The following is a 14,888-nucleotide window of genomic DNA, read 5'->3' as shown; positions in this document are numbered from 1 at the left end:
CTAATTCAGGGTCCCAGATAATCAATGACCACCAAAGCCACCCTGAGTCAGGGGCTTGCGAGTCCATCATCTCACACCCAAGAAGAATATGGAGATGCAGACAAGGACTAAGTCGATTTATTAAGGAAAAGTGAGAAAGAATTCTTTTTTTTTGTTGTTTTTGTTTTTTTGTTTTTTTGAGACAGGGTTTCTCTGTGTAGCTTTGCGCCTTTCCTGGAACTCACTTGGTAGCCCAGGCTGGCCTCAAACTCACAGAGATCCACCTGGCTCTGCCTCCCTGAGAGAGCTTTTCAAATACATTTTCCTCTTGTAACTCAGCAAAAATGTTAAGACTAAGGGACCGCCACCTCTCAAGACTTTGGGGATGAAGGTTGGTAAGACAGACAGTGAACAGAGTGTGCCGGTACACAAGGGGCAAGTACTCACTCCTTTTTCTTCCTCTGTGTCCCCTCTCAGGTGACTACCTACAGGTTCTTCAAGCCCTGGCTCAGTATCACAGCCCTTCCCCATTCCCTGGCTGCATCTGCTGTGTTTCTGGGCACCTTTGAGGAGTGTCACTACGGTGTGGTGGGTATGGCCTCTGCCTTTGTTTTCCCTTCTACAAGGCTGAGATGAGGCAGGACCTGGTGGCGAGGTTGATGGCCCTTCTTCTTGCGTGTTCCCACACCCGGGTCATCAGGTGATTGTAGGCAGATACGGAGTTGGAGCTTCAGCCAAGAGCAAACACAGAGTTAGTAACCAAAGTTGGAGCAGAATAGCTGATCCTTCTGGAGACAGGAGGTCAGAGATGGAATTTTAGGAGAAATAAAGGGAAAGGGGGAGTAGGGAGTAGTGAGCTGTGAGACTTGGGGTGTGTGGAGCTGGCTGAAGAGGGTATTAGAGAGTTTCACTAGCTGCTGTGGAGTATAATCTTGAGCCTGTTCAAGAGTAGGGTAAAGGCTTCATTGCCAACCAGTCAGTGCTTTGGGAAGCCATTTTGGTTTCTTGTGGTGTGATCTGGACTGTGACCGGATTAAGATCTGCAGGAGTACAGAGAGATGTTAAGATAAGGGTGAGTAGAAGGAAAACAGCAGCTTAGACAAGCCAGGGCTCAGCTCTATCCCTGGGCGGCTCCCAAGATGGACAGCATGCCTGTGCTCATGCTAAAACATTTCCCAAGGAGCTCCAGATTTGATGATCTACTTTCCTACTTCCTGGTTCCCTAAATGTGGGAGTAAATTCTTAAGATCTGTAACTAAATATTGAGGACATATCAGAAAGGCCCCCTTTCTGTGGTTGTAGCAGGTGGGAGGAGATGGGCGTTGAGTGTGGGTCTTTTCTTGCCTCTTCTCTCTTGCAGGAAAGGACACCAGCAGGCATATAGCCTGAAACTTCTAGATAAGTACGACTTCCTGTTACTCCTTCCAGCAAGCTTGTAAAATGGGATCGATGCCCCTATTTCTATTTCAATTTCCAATTGTTTATTGTCAGCATGTAGAAATTGACGCCAAAGTTTTGGTGTATTGATCTCTGGCCCTGCAATCTTGCTAAACTTCAGAGCCCTGGTGTCTTTTTAAAAAAATTTGTTTTGGGCTGGCTTTATTTTATTTTATTTTTTATGAAGGGGATCATGCTTTCTATAATGATTTTTAAATTCTTTCCCAGTATTTTGTTTCTTTTTCTTGTCTTATTGAGTTGACCAGGATCTCTAGTACAAGGTGACTAGGAGCAGTGAGAAAAGATACCCTGGCCTTTTTCCTCTTCCTAGGGGTACCATGACCCCATTCTCCAGTGTCAGAAACTGAACATCACAGAGCTGTTCAGCAGTAAGTCTAAGGGCCCCCAGTTAGTCAGTGACAGTGCTAAGATCAGAGCCCAGATCTCCCTGACTCCAAAGCCTATGCCCTTTGTGCTGTTCCAAAATGTGCGATACAAAATGGAGGCATTATAGGAATTTCCTTTTGAAATCCCCAGCTCTCCACTCAGCTCCAGGCATACAACAGTTGCTCCATGAAGACTTCCTGTCTGAATGGAGGCCTGAGCTAGAGACTGATTGATATAGGGGTGATGGGTGTTGGTTGGTTTGTTTTGTGTCTGTGTGTGTGTGTGTGTGTGTGTGTGTGTGTGTGTGTGTGTGTGTGTGCTGTATGCACACACACGTTTGTGGGTGCTACACCTGTGAGCACCCAGGAGAAGGCTAGACCAGGATGTCAGTGTCTTCCTCTGTCATTGTCCACTTTGTTTTTTGAGACAGGGTCTCTCACTGAAGGAGCCTGAAGCCCCCCGCTTTGCCTCAGCTGGCTGGCCACCAAGCTCCTTAATCTCCTACATTACTATGGGATGCACAGTGGGGCTGGGAACGGAGGAATTTCCATCCTGTTCGGGAACCTCATTTCAGAGGGAATGATCCAGGCTGAGAGAAGCTGTCTCCTAGAGACAAATGAAGGCTTTAGTTTAGAAGATTTTTTTCAGAGGCCAAGAGGGACGTAGGATACAGCTGAATCTCTGAGAAGAACAGATAAACCAGATAGACACGGATTTGAAATGAGGAGTGTGGAGACAACTTACTAGCAACGTGACCTTGGGCAAGTTACCTAACCTCTCTGGGCTTCAGGTTGCTCACTCGTGAGATAATAATTGTGTCTCCTCCTCATAAACTTATTGTGAGAGAGGCACAGCCGTTGATGGGCTGTCACAGGCAAATGGCACTCAGGGAAATGACGAATATTTATGGAGCCGCAGGACTGTTGGAGGGACCCCTAGACGTCACCGGGGGGGGGCATTTTCCTCCTCCTTTCTCATCATCCCCTATATTAGTGTATATATAGACTGCATGCCTCTTACGTGGCCAAGTCCCCGCATCTCTCAGAGCCTCAGTCTCTTCAGATAGAAAATGGGATCATGGGCCCTGTCACACACTGTGGAGACCAGCAAACAGAATAAGGTGCCAACAATGGGGGAAATATTCATCACAGCTTCCACATGTCTACTCTCCAGAGCACAGCTCAGAGGTGGATAGCTTGATTGCTGTACCCCACTGGTCCTCAGTGCCCCATGAGGTGGATAGCCGTGCCATTTTGTACACATCCCAGAGGGTAAATGGCATGAAGGGCTATGGGCCAGGAATGACTCCAGGTAAGCTTACTTCCAAAGTCCAGATCCCACACTGTGTGTGAGAGCCAGGACCCAGACGGCAGCAGCCGCAGCAGCGTCTGGGCACAGGTGCTTCTCCCCCAGTGTCCCCTCTCGGTCCCTCCCCTGCCCTTCAGTCACTCTCTTGTCCAGTCAAAGGCAGGCGGCCCGCAGCTTTGGTGCATGAGGCAGATGGGACCTTCACAAAAGCCCCTGCACCTCTCCAAGCTGGTCCCCCCCGCACGCCTGATTACCCCCCAATACCCAAGTTACCATTGATACAGTGGTGCTGGGTGATTCAATTAGTGCAGCCGGCATGAAGGCGGCAGCACAAAGAGCTGGGGTAGTTAGAAACTCATTTTCTTTTGATTATTATAGCATCTCACACGTGGAAGCAGAAAATTATAGGCTCATGTGTCTTTGCTTAATATCCTCTGGGGCCAGATTTGTCGTCATGTTGAAGTTAGCTGTCAGCACTGACAAAATCATGTGGAGTTGATGGATTTACAGTGCCAGGGCCCAGCCAAGCTAGAGAGGTCCAGCCCCTCACAGATACGCAGATCTGCAGATGCATCCATACTCGTGTGTATGTGTGTGTGCCCGAGCACACTCTCTCTCTCTCTCTCTCTCTCTCTCTCTCTCTCTCTCTCTCTCTCTCTCTCTCTCTCTCTCTCTCTCACACACACACACACACACACACACACACACACACACACTCCACATGGGCACACCCCATACAGGCATATGCCCTACCTAACAGACACTGATAGTCTCTTGGAGAGAGTAATTGGATCCCTCTGCCTGGTCCTGAGAAACACAGGGTTTTCACCCATGAAAGATACTCATCCAGATCCACAGAGTCATACACCCCCCCACACACATACTCCTTATACTGATAACCCAACACACACACACACACACACACACACACACACACACACACACAGCCTAACAAACAAATACACAAATACACCCCACATGTTACTACATTCTTACCCGGTCTCACATAGAATACCCATCTTCCACACATATACATTATACTGGAGCACATACATACACGTACACGCACATAGTCTGACATACCCACTGGCATGCTACACAGATACAGGTAGTGGTGTATACAGATACTTGCAAGCCCATCTAAACACAGATACACCCAACCTCACTGATACACAGCCACCCAACCCAGACTCACTAACCCAGCCACAAATCCCTCTAACACACGCTTACCTACACACTCATGAATGCAGATGGTACCCTGGCTGACACATACACCTAGGCCTTCATGTGCATCACACACAGGTAAGCACACATAACTCTACAACAGTGTTAGTTTATGCACACATGCAGTATTCAGACAAGTACAGGGCACACACAGAGACGGAGAAGTCAGAGTCTCAGGCACAGGGTAGATATTCATAGAGACTTGGGAGCATCTCCCTTCTACCAATGTATACCCTTGCCCTTTCTTTCCTGTGATTCCTCATTCTTCTTTTTAATTGGCTGTGCAAGGGAGCTCCCAAGAGATGATGTTGAAATAGGAACATCTAGAGTAAGGGGTAGGGGCCCCTCACCTCTGGGCGCCCAGCCACACTGACTCCAGGTTTCTGATTGTTAAGGTGACTGGCAGCTCAAGGGAATGAGTGGGGTTGAGGTTCACAGTGATGTGTGTTCACAGAGAGGGAAGGGAGGTCGGAAGGGTTTTATCCTGTTTTTCAAAGATTATTTTATCATCTATTTATGTGTGCATGTGTGCACATGGACATGTGGAGGTCAGAGGTCAACCTCAAGTGTTGTTCCTCGGGAGCCCTGTTTTTTGAGACAGGGTCTCTCATTGAAACTGGAACTTACCTATTAGACTAGGTTGGCCACAGCCCAGGCATTGGCTATCTCAGTCTCTCCAGTGCTGGGCTTACAGGTGTGCACAGCCTCTCCTGGCTTTCACACGGGCCCTGGGAATTGAACTCAGGGTCTCCTGATTCTGAAAAAAAGTGTTTCACTAATTGATCCAGCTTCCCAGCCCAGGGCTTAATTCTTCACTGAGCTCAGCCAACTCCAGGTCTTCACAGGACGCAGACCTTGTCTCAGTCCGTTGGCTGAACTTGGCCTCTTTGTCCCTATTGGCCAAAGAGGGCAATGACTTGTTCAAGTTCACAAAATAAGAGACAGGGATTCCACGCAGTCTTTTGACTTCCAAGCCCTGGCTCTCTTCTCTCTGCCACCCCAGGTGGTCTATAAGCGCAGCAGACAAAGCGGAACCCCTAGATCAGGCAGACTGGAGAGCCCCAAGCTAGCCTGTAACTGTCTTGGGTACAGAGCCCCTAGGCCTTCTCCCCAGGGGGGTAGGAGGTGAAGCCTACTAGTGGAGAGAGCTTGGGGACCTACTGACTGCAGCAGTGGGCAAATCCCTTTGCCTCCGAGCCACTTGCCTCTAGTGTCAAATGAAGATGCCCTCTCGGCTGAGGGGTCGGCGAAGATAAGCAAGCAGGCTACACAGTACATCTAATACCCAAGAGCTGATGTTAGCAGTTCCGCCACACCTCCCCCGCAGACTTCGACTGGCCCCACTTCGGGTTACTCTCTCCACGCTCCGCTCTTCTCTGACTTCTTGCAAGACTCCTACCTGGTCCCAGACAAGGTCTATGGCTTCCTGAGGCTTTCGACCTGTGGGTCTTGGAGGACTTGTAATAGAGGTACGCACTTAGGATGCTATGCATTGTTCGTGGCAGGGGCTTTCAACACTACCTGTGCCTTAGAATTTTCTTCCTGTGTATATACTTTTTAAAAAATAAAACAACAACAACCAAAACAGGTCTTTTCTTACAGCTCTGGCTGGCCAAGGCTGTAGCCTTGAATTCAGGATCTTCCTGTCTTAGCTGCTACAAGTGCTGGAATTACAGGCGTGAGTCACCATACCCAGCTAGAATTAGCTACAAACAGCATCTAGAATCTTCTGCAGAGATCCTAATTTAGTTGGTTTGGGGTGTACCCCAGGCACCCGTAAGTTTTAATACTCTCTGGGAACTCTAAGGTGCACAAGGGCTGAGAACCCCTCAGGGGCCCTCCAAGCTGAGTCCAGAGGCCAGCAGCCTCTGCCTCCCCTAGAAGCCTGGGTCTAAGGAACCACTCTCCGGTGAGATAAGGTCCAGCTGGTCCAGGGAGTGACCATGGGTGCATCAGGATCATGGCTTTCACTAGGTTCTCAGTATCTGAAGCAAAGCGTCCTCTTCTCGGGACAAGGACATCAGGGACCAGATGTCCCTGGCCAACTTCTATGGGTGGGATTCCTGTCACCTCTGCTCATCCCCGCCTCCCCCATCATCAGTCTGGTCTTAGAGATATGCTAATCAGTGTGGGAGTCCACTCGCTCTCGTAATTATCATATAGTGGAGCTCCTCATCTTAGGATAATTTTCTCATCTGCATAATCGTATTTGACTTCCTTACGGATGTGAAAGCCCCCTTACCTTGGGCCAGTTAATCTTCATTGATTGAATATCAAATTCAGCCGGCTGTGGGAGAAGGGGCTTTTCTCTGTCGGCAGCAGAGCACTGGGGTTGAACTGAAGTCAAGCTCAGCTGAGGGCTGGGTGGGGCCTTCATCCCCGTAGTCTCTGTCCTTCCAGGACTGCCCAGGACTCTGCTTCTCTCCTGCTTCCTGGGGCTGGCCTTTCCTCCCGGCTGCTTCACTCCCTCCCTCCAGCTCCCCATTCCCATCTCTTTCTGTCTCTCTTGTGTCCCTTTGTGCTTGGTCTCTGGTTCTGGGTTCTCTTCTCCCTGCGTTAGTCTGATTTCCTTTCTTCGATTTTTCCCCTCCTTGCAGGCCCCTGTCCCATCTCTTCAGGTCCGAGACCTTCCATTTGCTTTAAAACCCCAAGTGGTTCTGCTATATCCATGTCCAAAACTTGGTGACAAAAATAAATATCTATATTTCCAGTATGAACTCATTGCAAAAACAGTCAAGATTCTCAGAGAGGCGGGGGACCCACTAAGATAGCTCCAGGATGAGGAAGACAGAAGGGCAGATGCTCTGGTCCCCAGGCCCTGGCTAAGAGCCCCCTTGTCACGTTAGAACATGTCAATCCTGGGCTGCAGGTGCACCTCAGGGGAGAGCACTTGCCTAGCATGTGTGAGGCCCTGGCTGGATCCCTAGTCTAAAGAGAGCAGTAGAGACAGACCCAGTAGGGGATGCTCGAAGCTTTCACAGCAATCCTGTGAGTTAAGTGATGTCCTCCCATTTAACCAGGGGACTTGAACAAGTCCCATGGTGAGCAGCAAGACCAGAACTTGGTTTGGGTTTGGTATTATTTTTAATTTAAAGTTTTTTAAAGATGTACATGTTAGTGTATGTACATGTGTGTTACAGGCATGTACACGTGTGTGTGTGTGTGTGTGTGTGTGTGTGTGTGTGTAGATCAGAGGTTGACATCAGTGTCTTCTTCAATTGCTCTTCACCTTGGGTTTGAGACAAGGTTGCTCGATGATCCTGGAGCTCACTGATTGAGTAAGACTGGCTTGTAGGTGAGCCCCAGGTACCTTCCTATCTCTGCCTCCTCAGCTCTGGAATTATATGCTTCCATATGGGTGCCTGGAATCTAGCCCAGGTCCCTACGTTTGGAACGCAAAGCACTTTACTGATTGAGGCATCTCCCTTGTCTCTAGTTTGGGACTTTTTGCAAGGTGGGGACGAGGTGTCATGCAGCCCAAGCTGGCCTTGAGCCCTTGACCGTACCCCCTACCCCCAACCCCCACCCCCCAATGCTGGAATTACAAGCATGCACCACCATGCCCAGTTAGGACCAGTTAGACCTTTCTAACCCTAGAGGTAACCCTGGATTACCCAGGAAGAGACAGAGGCCTTCTGCTCCCAGTGAACCTTGAAGCAGGTGACCAAGTCAGTTTAAGTATAGTCTTGCCTTGTTTCTTTAGTTTCTCCCGTCTTAGAAACAAGCCCCAAGGCACCGCCGGGGTTCAGACCATGAAGAAGCAGTTTTAGGAACTTTGGACCAGAGAGATACAGGAGGTCCTTGGGTTTGTATCATTTTCTCTGGGAGAGCAGAAAACAGGTTTCCTGGCATCATCTTTATGGGGGATTTACACTTGAGGCTAATATTACTGAGCTGGGACATCAACTGGACAGCCCATACTGTTTGCAGAGAACCTTCTGTGATGTAGCTGATGATATAAAAATTGATAAGTTCACCCCTAGAGGAGTCCATGGTCTGGCCAGAGAATTGTAGATAGGAACAAGTACTTCTAGTGTACTAAGATATGTACAATAGTCAGGGTATCTGTGAGCATAGATTCCTCTCCTATGGTACGTCAAGGAAGGTTTCAATGAGATACTATGTAAAAATAAGTCTTGAAGAGTGAGTAGGAGTTTCCTAAAGAGACACAACATGTATAAACACACATATGTTTGAAGAATATCTGTAATGGGGATTGATGAAATTTATTACATAGATTATCTTACAAGTGGTGGGGACAGTGTTGAAGGATGAGCCTGGAGCGGGCACAGAACCCAGATTGTGAAAGGCCTTGTGAGCCTTGAAGAGTTTAGACTGTTGTTCAGGGAGATAAGCTTGTAAGAAATACGAAACAGATTCCGATTCTCGGTGAGGGCCCATTTCTTGGTTTTTAGGTGGGTATCTCTTCCTCATATCCTCACCTGGCGTGGTTGGGTGGGGCCACTGTCTCCTGTCTACAGGCGTCAATCCCATTGAGTCATGGAGCCCCACCCTCCTTATCTCCCAGAGTGCCTACCTTCAGATACCATCACTTGGGGTTAGGGTTTCAACACAGGAAGTGCAGAAACTAATTTTGGTTTATCACCAGCTCTAGGTCCTGGGAATCTGTCCCAGCTACTGGACAGGGGATGGAAGAAGGTAGAGAAGCATAGTCACTTCTCAGTCTCCTTGGCCAGAGCTCTGCCCTTCCATTCTGCTCCCAGGCATTTGGTGAGACATCCTTGCCCAGCCTCTGGCAATTGCAAAGGACTTGGAGGGAATTTTTGGCCTGATGTAACCGTCCCTTCCAGTGATACTTGTCTCCTTGGGATGGGGAGATGAACTGTTGGTGGACAGCTGGCTGCCTCCACCATGGATAGAGTCTCAGGACAGTGCCTCTATCAAGCAGAGTAACCCCAACTACAATGGGAAGCCTGATAACAGGAGACTGGAGGAGCTTCAGAAAGATGCTCTTGCAAGGTCCCCATTCACGAATGACTCACAAGGCAAAGACAGCCTCTTGTGGAGAACTAGAAGGTGTGAGTGAGGTCAGAGGATCTGGGTCTGGATCCTGGCTATACTACATCCTGAATGCTTCATCCTAAGCAGTTTACGCAAACTCCGAGCTTCACGTTCCCCATCGGCAAGACAGAATGATGCTGACAGCTGGGTCACCTTGTCATTTCGAGTGCTTACCAGACTGGCCACAGGAAAGGAACCAATAAATGCCGGAGAGAGTCATTGCTGTTATGTTGCTACTCAGGGGAAGACAGGAGCGGCCCAGGTTCTTACTTGGGTGCTTGAGATCTGTGTGACTTTAGACACTCAGGCGCCCCAGCTTCAGTGGAGTCTCCATGAAGTGGCAATAATAAGAACTGCCTTGCTGGGCTGCTGAGAGGAGTGGAGCACTGCAAGAGGACATCTGGCCCGCTGGGAACTCAGGACATGACAGGAAGGGTGTCCACACTGTCACTTTCTATGATGCAATTTTTATTATCTTTATTGTTATCTCTGGGTCGCGCCTAGTGGGTGCTTTGTAGATGGACCTCTACAAAGGCTCAGTCTGGGGAATGGGACTGTCAACAGCAGGTACCTGTGAACCCAGGCTGTGGAAAGACGAGGCCTGTGGCCTGCCTGGCACCCAGGGCCCGGCACATGTAAGTGTTGTGAGCGTGGACCAAGGGTTACTTGCCTTTCTCATGCTTGCCTAAGACACAGGCTAGGCCTATGGTGAAGGGGTGGGGTCAGGAGCAGAGAATAATGGCCAGACCGAGCTGGGAAGGCCTGGGATGCCAGGCAGACTGGCTCTGAGTCGACTTGCTTCTGTTCCTCAAGATGCTAGCCTGGGGTCTTGGTCGGCGGGCTCCTCCTGCAGACCTTCGGAGACAGAGCAAGGCCATGGGCGCCCTGTTGGGGCAGGGATGCATCTCTGGACTCAGCTGTCTCCTGCTGGGGCTGCAGTGAAAGGGAAGGCCATTTGCAATTCAGATCGGGCAGATGGGAGGACATTGCTGGGAGGGGAGTGGGGGGACACGCTTGAGTCAGCTGTCTCATTTCTCACATACATCCTGACCCTAGAGCAGCCCTTCCCAGCCTGGTGCCCGGCCTCTCAGAGCACACCCGCTCCCTGTGCTTTACGTAAGGAGGGAGACACTATTGCTCTTCCACCTCAGACACAAGTGAGGCCCAGAGAGGCACATCGACTCACCCTGGGCTACATGGTGGCCAAGGGCAGAGCTGCAGCACATGCCAGGCAGCCTGGATTCAGAGCCCATATTCTTTTTTTTTTTTGGTTTTTCGAGACAGGGTTTCTCTGTGTAGCTTTGCGCCTTTCCTGGAACTCGCTTTGGAGACCAGGCTGGCCTCGAACTCACAGAGATCCACCTGGCTCTGCCTCCCGAGTGCTGGGATTAAAGGCGTGCGCCACCACCGCCCAGCTAGAGCCCATATTCTTATTCATGCTGGGCATCCCTCCAACGCCAGTCCCTCCCCTGTGCCCGGAAGTCCCAATGGATGCCGTGTGAAGCCTATTTGAGCGCCCCCTCCCCTTCTTATCATAGGGACAACTCATCCTCTTCTCCATCCACGGAGTTGCTCTGGGATCACCTTGACAGAGAGGTCACCGGGTCCAGGCCTTTTCGATTTCCTGGGCCTCGTGGGACCTCTGGGCTATGAGAGGGAACTCAGATTTACATTAAATGGCCAGGCAGGGTTTTGTAGGGACTCACAAGTAGATGGCTTTGGATCATTGGTTTGCAGGGACAAAGATGAGGATCTGGGACCAAGCAGCACAGATTGCCAGGGCTGCTGGCTTGCTCCCGGTGTCTACAAACAGGGGAAGTACCACATGCGGAGCCCTTCTCCACAGCCTCCCTCTCCCTCCATCCACCCCACGGCCAGCAAGGCAGCCGAAGGCTCCACCTTACAAATGGGTCATTTTTAACGAGGCCCTCCCTGGTCAGTGTGGGCACGAAGGCTAGAAAAGCTTATTTCCTTCCTCCAGCCTCTCGCCCGCCTCCCTTTCCTGTTCCTTGGAGGGGAATGGATGAGCCCGTGGTGGGAACTTGCTCCTTCAACGTCCACTTCTCTGTAGAATGCGCTGCTCGATCATTTATTTGTCCATCCGGATAGGGTGAATGCTTTGGGTGATAGATTAAAAAAAAAAAAAAACCAGATTGTCAGTGACAATCCTGGACCAACTCTTCCTCTGTGTTGAAGCTGGGCTTTCGTCTCCCTGGCTCTGTGATCTTGAATAATCTATCTCCTCTCTACCTCTATTGTCTCATCTGTGAAATGGGTGGCTGAGTCTCTCTTTGGCAGAGTTCGTTTATGAATGCAGTCAGCTCCTGCAGGAGCCTCATACGGTCCATGTTAATAACTGAGGGTCCCAACAGCTCCCCCATAGGTTCTTGGTTCGCTGGTAGGGCAGGCCTCCTCCTTCCGTGACCTCTAACCCTACCTTCTCCTCCCCCAACTCCTTCTCAACGGGAGGCTGTGAGTCGTCCCGCCCCACCCCCCCAACGCGGCCCAGGGGGCCAGAGAAATTACACCAAATCAAAGCAGAAAATGAGTTTTCATTCATCTTGGAATGATGCGAGAGGTTACGAGCAAGACAAATAGCAGCCTCCCCCTCTTCCTTTATCACTGTCACCGCAATTAATAGGCTGTGGCCTTCGTTATCCAGGCCTTGCTAAGGAGAGAGCAGCCCCCGGGCGACGCTAACGAGGAAGTGGAAACAGGCCTGCTCCCACGCTCCCACCAAGAGCCGTCATGTGGCCATATGCTCACCTGGCCCTCCGGACCTGCTGTTGGGGGTGCAGAAAAGCTTCGGAGGGGCCACAGCAGCATGTGGGGGAGCGACGTGAGGCCTATGTAAGAGGGGAACACTGGTCCCCTGGCGCCCTGAGAGTGCCCAGGCTGCCCGTGGGTTGATAATCACAGCTGCCCAGTCTCTTGGTTATTTCTGGAGTCCCAGTTAGGAGCAGGCACACAACTTTCTGTGATCTCGGTCTCTGTTCTCAGATTCCTTCCGGGAGAAAACTGACTCCTCGGAGAGAAGAGCAGCTGTTCGTCTGAGCTTGAACAGATCTGGAAAGGGCAGCGTCAGGGTTTGAACACAAGCCTACTCAGACGCAAACCCTGACTCCCTCACTGTCGCATGCTGTTGCCCAGTGATGAGGAACAAGGACTAGAGCCAGGCTCCGCTCTCTGGTTCCAGAATTTGAGTAGGAAAAGAGCCAGAGAGTACAGCTGACTCAACACGACTTCCCCACCATGACCCCGACCTGGGTACCCCAGCCCCTACACAGGGCCTTCAAGCTATTGCTAAGCCTCTGCCTGCACTGAGTCCTTGTCAGGACCAAGGAGAAAGCTCTTCTTTTCAAGCGTAAGGAGATTCCAGAAAGGAGATTTTTGTTATGCTTTGTTTTTTTGTTGTTTTTCGAGACAGGGTTTCTCATGTAGCTCTGGCTGTCCTGGGACTCACTCTGTAGACCAGGCTGGCCTTGAACAGAGATCTGCCTGCCTCTGCCTCCTGAATGCTGGGATTAAAGGCGTGTGCTACCACCGCCCGCCCGACTCAGAAAGGTGATTTTTAAAAGGAATCCATGTGTGGTGATGCACACCTATGATCCCAGTCCTTAAGAGGCTGTGGCAAGAGGATCACAAATTTGAGGCCAGCTTGGATACATATGTGTCTGTATATATATACACACATACTTATAACTCTCTAGATATGTGATTTTTTTTTAAATGAATTCCTTTAACAGTTACTCAGTGCCTAGGCGGTTCGGCTCATTAAGTACTTGCTCAATCAATGCATACTGTATTACTTATCTATTACTGTATGACAGATTATCCTAAAAGTTAGTAGCTTAAAACAACAATAAACATTTACTGCCCCTCATGGTTTCCGTGGGTTAAGAATGCAGGAACGGCTGGGTTGGGTGGTCTCTGAGGACATCACTGGTGTGTGTCTACTGGGGCTTCTACTTCCAAGATGCGTTTTCCCACTTGGCCTGTTGGCAGGGTCGGGGGGGCAGTCTGCCCTCAGGCAGAGAGCCTCTGTGTTTAGAGAGAGGGTGAGTTTTAGGGGAGGCCATGTGCTGGGATGGGGAGGGACAGGTATGGAGGGGAGGGAGGGCTGCTCTTTTTCTGTACACACTTCTTGTGGTGGTCTCCACGGGAAGGTTCACACCATGGTGGCCGGCTCTCCCAGTGGGCTGGTGACCCAAGAGCAGGGCAGAAGCCACTCTTCATGTACTTGCTAGAGGACAGACAGACACCTCTTCTTTACTTCACCGGTCACAGAGACCACCCGACTCTGTGAGGGAGGAGACTAAACAAAGCCGAGAATACCAGCAAATGAGAGTCTTTGGAAGGTGGCTGCCATCAGTCCTAAAATCAGAGCAGCATTCTGTAGAGACTAAAAGCGTTCCTTGAGTTTGTAAAGCAAGCAAACCAAACAACAAAAAAACTAGATAGCATCTGTAGTATTGGGTTGGGGACATGACTCAGTTGGTAGAGTGCTTGCCTAGCACACACAAAGCCCTGGGTTCCCTTCTCAGGGCTGAGTCAAACCCCAGCACTCAGGGCAGGAAGGTGAGGGAATCAGAAGTTCAAGGTCATCCTTGACTCCATATTGAATTTGAGGCCAGCGTGAGATACACGTGACCCTGTCTCAATAAATAAAATAGTAAATCTATGGCATTAGAATAAGCTTTACCTTCAGAACTGGAAAGGGCCAGAAGGAGGCTTCTGGTGAGCTGGAGGTGTTTATCTCTCGGTCAGGGTGCTGGCTGTATGAGCATGTTAACTATGAAAAATCACCGAGCGTGGTGTGTGCCTGCTGCAGAATGTACAGGACACTGCAATAAAAAAATGTTCAAAGGCTCTTCATACTTGAGAGCCACCTGTAAAGCTCTGCTCTCATTTTATGGGGAGAAGGGGGGTGCTGAAGAGGGAAGGTGACTTGCTCAGAGTCCCTGGGTGGGGCTTGGATTGACAGCTGGGTCCTGGGAGACGGGTCATTGCGGACACTGTGGTCTCAGCCTGCAGCTCCTCCCTTCCTCTACCCCAGCTCTCTCTGACTGAGGAGAGATGGCTGGCTGGGCCGGGGTCTAACACTGTATACCCGTCTTCCAGCGTGTCCTCTGGGATCTACTGGGTCGGGGCATGGTTTGAGTGACAGGGCCAATCTTGGGAAAGGGTCGTGTGCTGAGGGGTGGAGGGGACACATGTTGTTGGGGGCATTTTTTTTCTGGACACCCCTGTCAGAAGTGCCTCTCTCTCAGGCAGCCACGTCCATCCTTGTTAACTGATTTCCAGGACTTTCAGGCGGGAGGGATCCAGCCCCATGCAGCCTGTGTCTCTTATATATATATATTTATGGAACCAGCAACTGAGCACTGGTTCTAGACCCCGCGGATAGACACAGATGGGAAAGGCAAAAATCTGTGTCCTTGGGGAGAAACAGCTCTGCTAACGGTAGATGGAGAGTGCGGGTGCACAGCAGGCCAGTGGGTACGCAGAATGGTGGCCCGAAGGTGTACAGA

At 50.3% G+C, this 14,888-nt stretch overlaps 1 long non-coding RNA gene across 1 annotated transcript; it reads left to right on the top strand.

Annotated features, from left to right (window-relative positions):
* Nucleotides 1-437: 437 nt before the first annotated feature.
* On the top strand, nucleotides 438-13,240 carry LOC128123241 (uncharacterized). Its single transcript, XR_008222611.1, has 2 exons — nucleotides 438-567; nucleotides 8,945-13,240. It is a non-coding gene; the product is annotated as an uncharacterized LOC128123241 (long non-coding RNA).
* The last annotated feature ends 1,648 nt before the right edge of the window (nucleotides 13,241-14,888 follow it).

Source organism: Peromyscus californicus, unplaced genomic scaffold (genome assembly GCF_007827085.1).
Source record: "Peromyscus californicus insignis strain IS unplaced genomic scaffold, ASM782708v3 Scaffold_3__1_contigs__length_106647218, whole genome shotgun sequence".
Classification (NCBI taxonomy): Eukaryota; Metazoa; Chordata; class Mammalia; order Rodentia; family Cricetidae; genus Peromyscus; species Peromyscus californicus.
The sequence above is the reverse complement of the archived record's forward strand: the minus strand, read 5'-3'. Positions and strand labels throughout refer to the sequence as shown.